Below are 11731 nucleotides of genomic sequence, written 5' to 3'. Positions count from 1 at the left end.
ATGGCCTGGGATCATTGCATTTTTATTTTGGAGGTTTTGAACACAGAAGCCTTGACTTTTTTGTGTTCCCCTGATGGTAAACATTGTTCTTTCTCATCTGAAAGGTTGGGAAAGAATATCTGTTCACCAAAAAAGTAACCTTCTGTAGTTCTATTTTTTTTCCCATTTTTGAGGCATTTTCCCAACCAGTTACTTGACTTTTGGGACTTTTGTCAAGAGTAGGGTGTGCTCTAGGGACCTATAAGTTCTCAGTTCCTCCAAGGTGGCACAATCCAGGGAGAGGAGTTTACTCCACAGCCTGGCTCATGGCTGAGATTTAGATCAGCTTCTCAATGCCCCTGGGAGCTTCAGGTGGGAGCAGGGCTGCCACTCAGGGCTGAGATTCAGATTAGTTGCTCAATTCCCCCAGGGGTTTTATACTGAAGCCCCAACAATGCCTGCTGTGGCCACTGTCACATTTGCTGTTAGCCTTTAAGGTCACTCTGGGCTGGAAATCTCCTCCACTCCATCATTCTGTGGCTTCTGCTGCTCTAGAATTTGTTGAGAGTCTTTTTTTACAGGTGTTTTATGGGTTGTGGGGAAGAGCTAGAGGATGTGTTTCTTTCTACTCTGACATCTTGGCTCTGCCCCTCCCCCCAACATGTATTGTCTATGTCTCTTGGGAAAAGTCACTTACCCTCCCTTAGCCCTATTTTCTGTTCTGTAACATAACAGGGTTGAGTGGATCGTCTCAGATGTTCCTTGTAGCTCTAGATCTTTGATCCTATTATTAAGATTAATACAATTTAATAATGATAAAATCAATAATAAAATTAAAACACAATGAATTACTTAAATTTTTAGCTGCAAGAAAGAGTACAAGCACAGCCAATTTAAACCTTTACTATAATTGTAGATGATTTTTCCTCTCAAACATTCATAGGTAACAATTATATAGCTTTCAAGATTTGCAAAGCCATTTACATATTTTTTCCTTTCCTCCACATTACAATATTATGAGGTAAATACTATAATCATTACCATTTTGCAGATGAAACTGAGGTAGATGGAGGTCAAGTGACTTGCACAGGATCACATAGCTAGTAAGTATCACACACCAGTTTGGATTTCAGTTAAAGCTACAACACTCAGTTCACTCAAATTACAAAGCAAAGAATGTTCTCAAGAATCCTCTTTATATCTACAGGGTAATAGTTAAAGTGGATCCATCAAAAACTTAAGTTGCTATATTCTCTATATTCTTCAGCTATCTGGCAGAAGTCTTTTCAGCTTCTCTCAAGCCATTATTATCTCTATAGGTTCACATTGCTTAAGTCATTCATTATTATATTTGTTAAAAATCTACATAAAGTACAATGTTTTGAATGTGTGTGTGTGTGTGTGTGTGTGTGTGTGTCATACACTCATATTTCTAGCTAACAAGTTCTGTCTAGGGTATTTGATAGGTGTTATAGTTTAACTTTTTTTTTTGTTTGTTTTTTACTATTTCTTTGCAAAACTGAGTATTGGCCAGTTAAACTAAACTTCTTAAGAGAAACTCATCTGCAATTTATGTTTGTCTTGACTTGGTCCTGAACTGCCAGTAAAGATCCTTTTGTGTCTATAAACAAATATGAATGACTCAATGATTGGGACTATGTTTTTTTGTCAACATGTTGTTCATTGAATTCAAATGAATGTTACCTATAGTATTGTGATTTCTCTCCTTGATATTTGCCATTTAAGATATTTGCCATTTCATTCTCTTCCTCCTACTCCTCCTCTCCTTTCCTTCTCCTTCCATCCTTCCTTCCTTCCTTCCTTCCTTCCTTCCTTCCTTCCTTCCTTCCTTCCTTCCTTCCTTCCTTCCTTCCTATCTTTCTTCCTTCCTTCTTTTCTTTTTACTTCTTTTTCTCCTACAGCTTCTACTCCTCTTGCTTCTCCTCCTCCTCCTTCTAAACCTTGTTTTCTCTTCTTCTTCCTTCTCCTAATCCTCTTTCTTCTTGAAGAAGTAGTTATATAAAGTGTTAACCTATTTATCATGTGCACTGAGAGTATATATTTCATGAGGAACTGATAACATTTATATTTGCCTCAAAGTGATTGATCTTGTGTTATATGAATATACTACAAATCTTTATCTGGATCCTTTTTAAATCTGTAATTGTCCATTTTATAGTACTTAAGATGTCTTAAAATTACCATTCTCTAGGTCTTAATTTCAAAGCACTGAGTTTTGATTTTAGATTGCCAGTAAGCCTGTGGACATACACAGCCATCATTATCTCCTTGAGAATTTCATGCTCATTATGTCAATGTCATTCAAGGAAGAGACCAAAGACTCTCTAAGTCTTAGTTTCACCCTTTGGTTCAATTTTATTTCTGGATTAAAGCTCAAAGACTTTTAGTCTCTGTCATTTGTGTGTATTGCAAATGTTCTACTTATTGAATAGCATTTTGATTCTAGGAGATGAAGAAGCTGTTTAATGCAATTTGTATGGAACCATATAATTTGGTATCACTCATGTACATTAAGTGGTTAAAAATGTTTTAGTCCAGCTCCTTATTTATATTTGAAGGGGAAAGTGGGAAGAGACGAGAAAAGATTAAGCATGATTACAGCACCTATTTACAGTAGCCAGTTACTGTGTTACACATTGAATGTATTATCTCATTCAATCCTCACGCCTGAAAGTTGATTCTCTTTTTAATCTCCATTTTGCAGTTGAAGAAACTGAGACAGAATTTAAGTTATCCAGTAAATTAAATTTTATTAAGCACCTTTTATGTGCCAGACATTGTGCTAAGAGTTAGGTACAGCAAAAGAGGCCAAAGATACTCTGTATACTGAAAGACTTTGCAATTGGAAATAAGAGAGAGAAGACACTAGAACTGAGGGTTTAGGGAAGACATCCTGTAGAAGATGGAATTCCAGGCACTTAAATGAAGCAGGGTAAGCTAGTAGGTGGACATAAGGAGGGAAAGCATTCCAGGCATGGAGGATAGCCAGAGAAAATTCCCAAGAGCCAAGTGATGGAGTGTTATTCATAGAAAAAAAGTTCATGTGTCACTGGATCAAAAAAGTATACAGTGGGGAGTAAAGTGTAAGACTGGAAAGGTAGAAGGCGAGTAGAATATGAAGGACTTTGAAGGTCAGAGTACATTTTAATTCCATCCTCAAGGTGAAACAGACTTTATGGTTAAGAGGCTGACATAGTCAGACTTGTGCTTCAGGAAAAAAAAATCACTTTGCTACCGAATGGAGAGTTCGGATTGAAGTAGGGAGAGACTTAAGGCAGTCAGACATATTAGCAGTCTATTAAAAATACTTCAGTCAGGAGGTAAATTCTTGCACCAGAGTGGTGTCAGTACCAGAAGAGAAAGGGGGTGCATATTTTATAGTTGTTGCAAAGATGAAATTGTGGGTGATGAGAAATAGTGAGGATTTAAGGATGATGTCTAGGTTACAAGTCTAAGACACTGAGAAAATAGTGTTGCCTTCTACAACACAGAAAACATGAGGCCAGGAGAGTCTAGGAGGAAAGATAATATAATCAGTTTTAGAAATGTCAAGTGACTTGCCAAGGGTCACAGGGCTCATAAGTGTCTGGGATCACATTTGAACTCAGGTCTTTGTAACTCTAGGTCCAGCACTCTATCTACTGTATTACCAGTTGTAAAGCATAGTCATTTCTATTTATGTGAGATAATAATGGGTTTAAGGCTAGGTATGTTCTAAAGTCTTTAAATGATATTCAAGAAAGATGTTATGCTTTGTATCAACTGTTATTGAACGGTATTATTTTGGTTTTATGTTTTTAATGGAGAACAACTGTCAACGTAGACATTAAATAATCTAGTATTCTTATTACACTTCGACACATTTTGTATATTTGTAGCACACACACAAGACATGAGTACAGAACTGATTCAAAGGCTTTGTGTTATTCAATAATGGCTGAAAAAGCATTATAGCTTGTTAAAAATTAATAAGTTGATAAGTGTCTATATTATATAGTGTAGCTTTTTACTACCCTTTTGTTTGCTCTCGTGTTTGTAGATTAGTCTATTGATCTCTAACCCTAACACAGGAATATATAACCCTAAATGTGTGTCTATATTGAGCAGTTTAATATGAGAAAGGCATTGGATCTATGATTTCATCAACACGTAGAACTCACTGGTGAGGAAGCTTTCACTAACAATGTAAGTCAGAACCTACTCTGCAACTTATACAATGTATAGTCTTGGATAGCTCCTTAAACCCTCAAACATTAAGTGACTTGTCTAGGATGATATAGCCGGTACATTTCAAAGGCAAGGCTTGAACCCAGGTCTTCCTGGCTGGCTCACTACCTGCTATACCATGCTATGTTGTCATAAATACATATCAACAAGATCCTGAGTAGTGATAATACTGAATCTCTGAAGTATTTGTAATATTCAAATTTGCATTGCATACTGTCATTGGGCTGGAACTTATGACCATATTTTAAATAATTATAATTTTGAATAGTGTGAACACTTGTGACCGCTTCACGGAATTTCTTATTCATACCAATCTTCTGTGGATGTTCCATGAGATAGATAGATAGATGGATGGATGGATGGATGGATGGATGGATGGATGGATGGATGGATGGAAAGAGAATTGCATCTGAAATCAGAAAACAGGATAAAATTCCAATTCCGCCATTCACTATATGATTTTAGGCAAATCTTCATTTCTTCTGTCTCAATTTCTTTATATCATGTTAAACATGAAGCAGCCAAAGAACAGGTTGAAAGACAACTTCAGAGCCAGGAAAACCTAAATTCAAGCTCTGCTTCTGACCTATCCTGGATTTGTAATTTTAAATAAGTGATTTAACTTCTATGTGTTCTAAATAATTCTCTAAGACTCTTAGGTTGCAGAGAAAGTACCTACTTGCATTGGTTCATCATACAGAAGTTGCCTATGTAAATGATATTATAGGTCCAATCTCTCACTCTGCATATTAAATGATGCTAGATTTGATCACCTCTAATATCTTTCTCTTGTTCTTTGATATGTAGATCCAATTTTTACATGGAAGAAGTGTGGATGTATATGTGTGTGTGTGTGTGTGTGTGTGTGTGTGTGTGTGTGTATCAGCACAACACAGTCCTCCACCACCACACCTCATGGCGTTAGAATCCTGTTCTGGCTCCACTTTGCCACCTCCACCCCCTTTCTCATCCTCAGAATGACAGGACTTCCAAGGGCAAGTGTTCTGTCTTTGTGTAAATTATCTGTACCTTCTTTATTTTCTTTAAGTCATAAAATGCTAGGTAAGTTACTGAAAGACTAAGTCTATACAGGAAAATATAAAATGAAATGGTTTCTTTAAACATTATAAGGACAAATAGGATAGCACCATTTCTAGGATACAGTCCATTATCTCCTCTCTGTCTGTCTTAGCCACCCTGAAGAGGCCCTCATCTCCTCAAGTCTGTATTCCTGCAGTAGCCATGACCTCCTCACTTCAGTCCACTCTGCATTCAGTTATGAAAGTGATCTTCCTGTCAGCCTCAGCTTAAATTCCAGCTAACATTTTACTTTCTACAGGCAGCCTTTCCCAATCTCTCTTCATTCTCGTGACTTCCCTCTCTTGGGTTTTTCTCATTTAGCCTTATCTCATGTTTTCATGTTATCCCTTCATTATTAGACTGTGGGATCCTCAAAGACAGGAGCTAGTTTTTGCCTTTTTTTTGTCTCCCCAAAGCAGTGCCTGGCCCATATCAAGACCTTAACAAATGCCTACTGACTGACTGACTAAGTCTTTGGAAGCCCTCAATGATTACAAGTGCTCAGTGACCATCAGTCCTAACTCCAATACTGTCAAAATCAAGCCGGACCTCCCGCCCCCCAACCAGGAATTTGCTCTCCTTCCCTTTTCTATGAAATTACTATGTGCTTATTTTTCTGCAGTTTGTGTTTGACTGTGTACCTATTGTCTCCTCCTGATAGAATGCTACTAAATAAATCAATAAGCTAAGGGTGGAAACGGTTTCTTTTTTATCTTTCTATCATTAGAACTTTGTGACAGAGTAGGCACTTAATAAATGATTTTTCAATTGAATTGAATTGAATTCTTTGTTAAAGTATGACTGCCCACCCTGGCTACTAACTTTCTCAGGTATTGTGGCCTCTTTCCCCCTTTAAGACTGTATTAATTTTAGCCTTATCTCAGTTGTGTGATTTTTAGCCTGATATCTACACAGTAAATGTTGTCCCTTTTCCCAACTCCTCACTCTCACAGGAATGGCCTGTAGTGACAGCATCAGTAGTTGCTTTCAAAAAGATGGCTTTTTACAAAATTTAAACCTTTTTGCTTCAATAATTGACTGTTTAATTATATCTAACAAGCTAGATTACTAACAACCATTTTCTTGAGTAATGAAATATATGGCTGTGCCCTGTCATGACTTGGTGGAGAAACCATCCTGTTTTGGCAAGTTATTTCTGGAAAGAGGCCATTGAATGTGTCAGGACCAGACCCAGTGGGGAAATTTCCAAAGGAAAGATGACAACTCACAATGCAGAAAGGCATTATGACTAATGTGAACTTTGCAAGCAAACTAGGAGAAAATGGAATAGAAATCCTCTCGAACCTAGTAATTCAAGCACCTTTTACTTGTGAATACTATGCTAAATTTCTTTTTTGTAGATAAAATTGTGGGATATCATCTTTAATTACATAAATTACTTTCTGGATATTATTCAGTCTCAACCTGTCTTTCTTTCCTTACAGGCATGAAAACACCTCAGTCTAAGATAAAGTTCACAAAATCTGGTATCTTTTCTTGATCATTTTAACTCTTTTTGGCTCATTTTCAATATGATGTTTAATTATTATGTTTATTGAAACACCAACACAACTATTTTAGAATTATCTTTCCTGTGTTTATTTATGTAAATAGCTGTATGTTTCCTTCCCTCTACCTCTTCTGCCTACTTATAAAAAATTAAAAAAAAAAAGAAAATACTCCAAAACAAAGTTTAGTTCAGTAAAACAAATTGCTACAAAGGCCATATCCAAAAAATGTGTGTCTCATTCTGCATTTTAAGCCCATCACATCTTTGGTAGAAGTTAAAAGCCAAATAGGACAGCTAGGTAGCACAGTGGTTAGAGTACTAGACTTCAAGTCACCCAGACTCATCTTCATGAGTTCAAATCTGGTCTCAGACACTTGCCAGCTGTGTGACCCTAGGCAAGTCACTCAAACTTCTTTGCCTCAGTTTCTCATCTGTAAAATGACTTAGAAAAGAAAATGGCTAAATCATTCTATTTTTGTCAAGAAATCCCCCAAATGGGGTCACAAAGAGTTGGATGCAACTGAAATGACTCAACAACAAAAGATGGCAAACCCACTCATTATCTTTTCTGTTTCCTATATCCTTCTTTCTCAAAGATGGGGATATTTATTATCATTTCCAATCCTTATTTATTATCTCACTGGTTATAATATTAATTAGAAAGTTAAAGATCTTCCTCACCCATTAATAGGCCTGCCCATTAAGAGAAGCTTGATTAGGAGAGGCCCATACCTTTTGTTATTTCTAATGCACTGGTTCTCAAGGACTATAATAACTTCTGACTCTGAAAAGTGTATAAATACTCTAGACTTTGGGGTCTAGTCATTGGAAGTGTTTGTTTGGGCAGATGAGACTCTGGGCAGCCTCCAAGGAGAACCCCTCCCCGCTCCCAACTTTGAAAACCCAGATATTGGTGCTTCTTTCTCTGGTAACTATGTATGTATGTAATTGTCAGACAGTTGGCTATGTCAGTTGATTTGTGATTTATGTATTCCTCATGGCCAGACAGTTGAAAGCCTTGTCTGTTGATTGATCTTTGTTTTTCTGTTTGTATTTCCTCTGAAGTTCAGGGTACAGAGTATTTCCCCTGAACTAAGTGAATGATACATGTGCTTGTAAAGTGATAATTGACCCCTCAAAAGATGCTTTTCTTTTAGAAAAGCAGATCTAACCTGTACAGCAGGCTGTCCCATGTATGTTGAGGTCCTTGCAGATACACTGGTTCACATTCATTTCTTCCTTTCAGATTTGACTGAAAGCTTATCTACAAGAAGACTTTACTAAGTAAACTATTTCAAGCATTGTGTAGTAGAATGAGCACAAGAATTAGAGGCCAAGATCTGCCTTTAAGCTCTAAGCTCTATTGTCAGCTATCTGGGTGACATGGGGAATGTCTCTTAGCCTTTTATAAACTGATATAGAATCAAGTGAGCAGAAATAGAACACTATATTCAAGTGAACAAATACAAATATTCAAAACAAATAAAAATATTTAAATAAACAAATATATTCAAATATATTCAAACAACTCAGTAAAAACAAACTACGTAAACTCGAAGAACTATGATCAATACAACGGCCATTCATGATTCCAGAGGATGAATGATAAAATAAACCATCATTTAGAGAGAGGTGTTGCATTTACGTTGTGTGTGTGTGTGTACGTGTGTGTAACATATGCAATGTATACAAAATATATGCATTTATATTCACTAGGTATTAAGTGACTTGCCCAGTGCCACACAGCTAGTTAAGTGAGGCAACATTTGAACTCAAGTTCTCTTGACTCCAGGGTCAGTGCTCTGTCCACTGTGCCATTTAATTGCCCTGAGACATATACTTATGTATATGGACATTAAGAGAATTTATTTTCCTTAATTATTCATATTCATTAAAAGAAAATGTCTTTCTTTTCCGAGGAGAAACTTTGCTTTTCTGTTAATCAAATGGACACACAGGGGTTGCCACAGATATGAAATTCTGCATAAACTTTCAAATGAGATCACTATAATATTAGTTTTATTTAATTGTTTTATTTGGTTACAGGAGTCATCTCATGAAGCGGGAGTCATTGTATAAATACTTGTAACATAAAAACAAAGTAAATCATTAAATATTAAAAGTTTTAAGAGAATTCTGGTGTTGGAGAAATCACAGCTTATCAAGTTAGTACAGTGTGCTTTTGGTTTGCTCTAATTAAAATGATCTTCTTTTCCTTTCGTGCAATCAAAATCAACCTCTCTAACTTTCTTCTCATTCTGTAGACTTCTATATTCACAAGGAAAGAGAAGTCTCATTCACTTTTTATATGACAGCCTTTCTCATGCAAAAAAATAGCTGTCAATGATCCCTACCATCAATCTTCATTTTTTTCCATGCTAAACATCTCTCTCTCCCTCCCTCCCTTCGTCCTTCCCTCTCTCTCTCTCTCTCTCTCATTCCCCTCTGTGTGTGTATGTGTGTGTGTTTAACTAGTCCTCATCTTTAGCATGACAACCAGTTCTTCACTGTCCCAAATAACTCTGGAAATGATCCAGTTTGATTTCCTTACTAAAAGGTGTTAACCAGTCTTAAGGGAGTTCACTTAATTCCTCTGCACTGCTGATACTTAATTTACAAAAATCAATTTTTCACCACTATTTCCCCTACTGAAAATGATATAAAGATTCTTCAAGAATTCTTGATTTCATTGGCACGGTTACTCCTTTAACCAATTCAAATGACTCCCCATTATCTTTTTATGCCTCCCTACAAACACCCCCACACCCCCTCACACACATCCCTCACTAACAGTTCTTAGTATAAGGTTTCATGAGTTTCAATGGCTCAACATTTTAAAAATCTCTTGTCCAATATTTTGGTCATAAAATTTTTTGAATCTGGCTAAGACTGTCAAATTCAACAAGTATTTATTGAACACTTACTACGTGAAATGTGCCTATTTAATCATTTGTGTGGGTATGTGTGAGTATGTGTGTGTCTGTGTGTGTTTGTGCATACGCATGTGTGCGTGCCTGAGAGAGTTTTCCCCCATATCCATTCCTCCTTTATTCTATAGATGTATACCTGTGCACCCTAATTATGAGAAATAATTTTTCCTAAGTTTCCCTTCTCTTTCCCTCTCCAATGTATCCTCCTCCCTCTCTATCCATTCTCTTATTAAGATGTTCAAGCTATAACAGAACCACTCCAAAGGTAAGTCTCTTTAGATTCTATCTATGACCTCTGGTGATGATAGGGTTCAGAGAGGACACATGTATCATCTCCTTAAAGTAGAATGCAACTATTTTATTCTTGTTTAGTTAACTGTCATTGGTCATTCATGTATACAATTTTATGTTTCTTTTAATTACTGTGTTGAACTTTAAAGTTTCTATGAGGCTCTGATCTTCATCAAAAATGGTTGGAAGTATTCTTTTTCCTTGGAAGTCTACAATGGACATTAAAGGTTCATTCTTCTGGGCTATAAAACAATATATTTTGCCTTCTGGAACATCAAATTCAAAGTTCTCTGCTCCTTCATTGTTACAGCTGCTAAACTGTCTGTGATCCCAAGTGTGATTTCTTCACCTTGAATTCTTTCTTTCTGATTGATTGCAGTATTTTTTCTTATCTGATGTGGAACATCTAAACCTTTCCTATGATATTACTGCAAGTTTTTAATTTGGGGTTTATTTTGGAAGAGGATCGGTGGATGTTTTTCCTACTTCCATTTACTTTTTTTTTCTTTTAAGATTTCTTGAAATTTGATGTTTTTTAGCCATGGCATTCAGATAGTCTAATGATTCTTAATTTTTTTTTTCTTCTTGATCTGTTTCCCAGGTCGATTCTTTTTGCTATGTGCTACTTTACATTTCTTTCTATTTTTTCAACCTTTAGACTTTGTTTTAATATTTCTTTTTTGTATCATGGAGTAACTGGCTTCCAATTTTTAAGGAAGCGTGTTGCTTGGGGAAAGTTTTGCTTCTCTTGTGCCAGGCTGTTAATTCCTTTGCAAATCATTTTTCTACAGCTCTCATTTCTTTTTTTACTTTTTTCATCTTAAGTATTCTCATTTTGTTTATAAAAAAGAAATTCTTTAACTCTTTTTTCAATTCTTCCATCTCCTCTAATAATTCATATTGAGTTTATTTCTAGGTTCAATTTTCTCTGAAGCATTGCTTGTAGATATTTTGGAGCTATTATCTTCTATATTTGTGTCTTGAGCATACCACTATAATAGCTCATTATTGTGGGTATTTTTTTTTTTCCGGTTTTTCCGGACTACTTTCCAACTTTGAACTTAATGTTCTGGGTGGGCTCTACCACATTTCTGGACACAGAGTATGGACTAATACTGCTTGCTGCTTCCTTAGGATATTGAGTGCTTTGTAATTCCAGGATCTTAAATATAGGCTGGGGAACTTTGAGCTTTAAGTGCTCTCCAGAGTAGTCAGGGTAAAATTTGATTAATCATCGACCCCTAATCTCAGTCAGAGCAACAGTAGAATTCTACTGAACTCAATCTCAAACAGTTAGTTAGGTAGTTCTGCTGGTTTTGGGTGACAGATGTGCAGGCTTTGCTCTGGCATTTCTCACCTGGTTATTCCCCTGGTTTGAATAGATTTTGAAAATGAGGTCTTAACTTTGTTCCTGAAGTTTGAGACAAACTCGTTTCTGGCTTCTGAAACACCCTGTCTATGGTGACTCCTGTCAGTAGGTTTCCTTTTTAGTCTGGATATGTGACCCAGAACTGAATAGTGGGTGATGAATTTTCTGTCATCTGTCCCTATTTAAGTGCTCTGGTTTGGGTCCGGGACAACCTATATGGGTCTAGGCCCTCCTCTTGACCTGTTGTACAACCTCTGGGTATTGGAATGTTCTGTGTCATGTTTTTGCCCCAGCCTGGTCCCCAGTGTCAGCAGATCTCTGTCT

The 11731-nt window shown here is 36.5% G+C and overlaps 1 long non-coding RNA gene across 1 annotated transcript in view; it reads right to left on the bottom strand.

Annotated features, from left to right (window-relative positions):
- LOC140501758 (uncharacterized) overlaps positions 1 to 11731 on the bottom strand; it is a 117905-nt gene that overhangs the window by 95441 nt on the left and 10733 nt on the right. The window lies entirely within an intron of this gene.

Source organism: Notamacropus eugenii, chromosome 4 (genome assembly GCF_028372415.1).
Source record: "Notamacropus eugenii isolate mMacEug1 chromosome 4, mMacEug1.pri_v2, whole genome shotgun sequence".
Lineage (NCBI taxonomy): Eukaryota > Metazoa > Chordata > Mammalia > Diprotodontia > Macropodidae > Notamacropus > Notamacropus eugenii.
Note: the sequence above shows the minus strand (reverse complement) of the source record. Positions and strands in the feature narration are given on the sequence as shown.